The sequence below is a fragment of the Microcaecilia unicolor genome, chromosome 14 (genome assembly GCF_901765095.1).
Source record: "Microcaecilia unicolor chromosome 14, aMicUni1.1, whole genome shotgun sequence".
In the NCBI taxonomy this organism is placed as follows: Eukaryota; Metazoa; Chordata; class Amphibia; order Gymnophiona; family Siphonopidae; genus Microcaecilia; species Microcaecilia unicolor.
Window position 1 is genome coordinate 41,781,474 of NC_044044.1, and position 3,160 is coordinate 41,784,633.

Here is a 3,160-nt window from a genome sequence, read left to right on the forward strand (position 1 = left end):
TATATTCAATGTTGAGTTGAATGTGTAAACGTTATACAAAACTGTTATATTTGACCAGGCAGTCAAAAATTGGCATTAAGGGAAGGCTTACCTGAACTGTGATTTAAGTAGTTTTGTAAAAGCAAGATAAGGTGGTGCATCATGAACTGTATCAGGTAGAGCATTCCAGAGGATTAGTCCAGAAACACTAGAGAGACTTGGTAGATGAGCTTAATGAATCTGAGTGTACTTCCAACAATTCTTCAGGAGGCTGTCTTCATATTGTACTCTTAACAGGTTTGGGGTAATCAATGGTACTCATGAGCTATTTTATTCCATCTTATTTTTCTGTTTCTCAGGGGTCCTGGGGTAAGTTCTGAATGTGTGCCCGCAAACCATATGCTAAAACCTTATAAACATTTTCTGGGAGGGGGCATTTGTACACTAATCAGCCCATCTACATTGCTGCACACTAACAAAATAAGTGGCAGTAAGGGCTTACATGCTAATTTTTGGTAATGGCCACACATGGCTATTCAAAAGTGGAAAATCAGCTGTTTTCCAGCTGCATTAAAAATGGCCTTTGTGTGTGTGTGGGGGGGGGGGGGTGTGAAACCAGTGTAAGTCCATTTTCTACTGCAGCTTTGTAAAAGGACTTCTAAATGAGGTCTCGCCAGAGGCTTATACAGAGGCACTATTGCCTCCTTTTATTGCTTGCAATATCTCCCCCTATGCATCTAAGCATCCCGGCTTTTGCTGTCACCTTTTGTATGTACTTGGGCTACCTTGGTTTCATCAGATGCATATTTTTAGAGTGAAATCCAGATTATTCAGTTTGAGAACTTGCAGCGCTGATGACAACATTGAAAGCCTAAGGACCTGAGTAAAGTCTGATATGCACAACCGATGTGTAAATATAACCAGGAGACAAAAGAAACCATGTTAAACATCCCTGGATTAGGTATGGTTAGATGGTTCATCTTCAGCTGGTCCTGATGATCCTTCATTTCTGGGGAAGGACATTGACCTTTACTGTGAAATGGACATAAGAGCATGTATGGAAGGCCCCTGTGTCGCTGTTGGTAGAGAGGGCCTACTGGATCCCCAGTACTGATGGTGGCAGCTCAGGCTGACAGTGATAGAGGGCTAAGGCAGTATTCTGCCTGCAAGATCAGAGTGCTGTTCTCTGATCATATGGGTGGAATACCGCAGATCTCATTTAATTTTAATTTAAATTAGCTCTGCAGTATTTCGTGGTGTGGGTGCTGTAGGCTCCCCTGATCATGTGGGCACTAGTCCTGCGCTGGTTGCCTCTAGCGCCCACATTTACCTTTGATCATTGGGTCCTGAGGGAGCTAAATCATGAAAGCATCCCACTGAAAGAATAAAAAGTAGAATATGTATCCCTTATTAATGTCTGGGTTTTTTTTTTTTGTAGAAGCAGAATACTGTTTCTTGTTCGTAAAAGCTAGCTAATCAATGCACTGGAGAACATAGGTTTACTGTTTACATTTAGTGTTGTATTTTTTTTTTCAAGTCCAGAAGTTATATGTGCATTTGTGACAAGAAGGCATTAAAATATTTCTATATAGGTACGGCAGTTGGCCTCCTGAGGGTAGAAGGTTAAATACTCCAGTGATAGCACAAAGCTGAACAGTAGAGAATGACAGTGGCAAAGTTTGTCCCTGCCCCATCCCCGCCGTTTCTGTCACCGTTCCCACCCCATCCCCGCAGGCACTGTTTCCGTCCCTGTCCCATCCCCATGGGTTCTGTCCAAATCTGCAGAAGCCTCAAACAATTATGATTTTATATTTAAATCTTTTTATTAAAAGTATAAAAAGGAACAATATGCTGTGCAACTATTGCATATAAATTACAAATAGAAAACAATAACAGCAAGCAGCTCTAATAACCCTCCTCGCCAACACCCTCTACCCTTCCAACCTCAATAGCTTATTTCTACTACCCTAAGGAATCCTAATCCACCCTGTTAAAATGTCCAGGGATACAAAATACAATCCGTTCTGTATGCCTTAGAGAGAAATATGCCCTATGAAGCACTGTTATGATTTTTTACTCTGTGAATGAATAAAAAGTTTAACAAATGAAATGGAAGCAGAAGCAGGGGCCCACGGGTCAAGACTGGAAGTCAAAACTGCACATGTTGATGGGTTTAGAAAAGCTGACTGATAGACGCCGGGGACACTATAATCCAAAGGCAGAAGAATGGCTACAGCTGGAAAGGGTTTTGGGAGGGGGCGGAAAAGAGACAGGAGATACTGCTTTATGAGGAACACTGAGGGAGGGAAGAGGGGGGAAGTGTGGAATGAGGGTGGGGGATAAAAGTGAAGGGATGGGGAAAGGGGGGGGGGGGAAATAAAAGAAAAAATCAGATCAAGTTGGAGCTTATATGTTGATGTTTTAGCTTTTGCATAGTACAAGAGACTAAGTCTCTCTGAATTTGTTATTTTGAGTTGCTAAGAAAACTTTTTGCAAATAAAAAAAAAAAAAGTTTAACAATCTCAGGATTCAGTCTAGCTCTCTTAGCTTCCACAGTCACAATAGAAGATGATCTGGTAGCAGGGTGTACAGGATCCCACATGCAAATTTTGCTAGTTGTGGTCAGCATGTTTGCTTGTTTTTTCAAAAAATCAAAATATTGTCTGCTTCACTCAAACATTAACAGTCCAGTTCATTAACAGACTTCAAAGTAGGAAATGACTTGGGGACAAAGTTTGTCTTCCCGTGGGATCTGCCCCCACCCCACCTCTTCAAGCTCTATCCCTGGTCCCCATCCCTGTGGGTACCCGTCCCCATGTCCTCCTCTACTGAACAGTTCCCTTCCATGACTCTCCGATCAACATGAGCTTACTGAAATTGTGGCACAAGTGAGAATAATTGTAACTTAGATTTTCAGTTTAGCTAAATATTAGAATAGCCCCCTGCAGGCCATAGGCCTAGTTTGGTTGCCATTGTTTGAGTGACTATGGGTGTTGAATGGTAAGTGAGTGGAGGAAGGGGGAGCAATTATTGCATTAATAGATTCTAGGAGGCACCATAGAAAAATTTAGCTGTGGCCTGATGTCACCCTATGATTTAATGTGGACAACCTCCTTCCCCCTACTGTGAAAGAAGGGAAACATACTGTTGCTAACATTTAAAAAAAAAGACAAGGAAATAT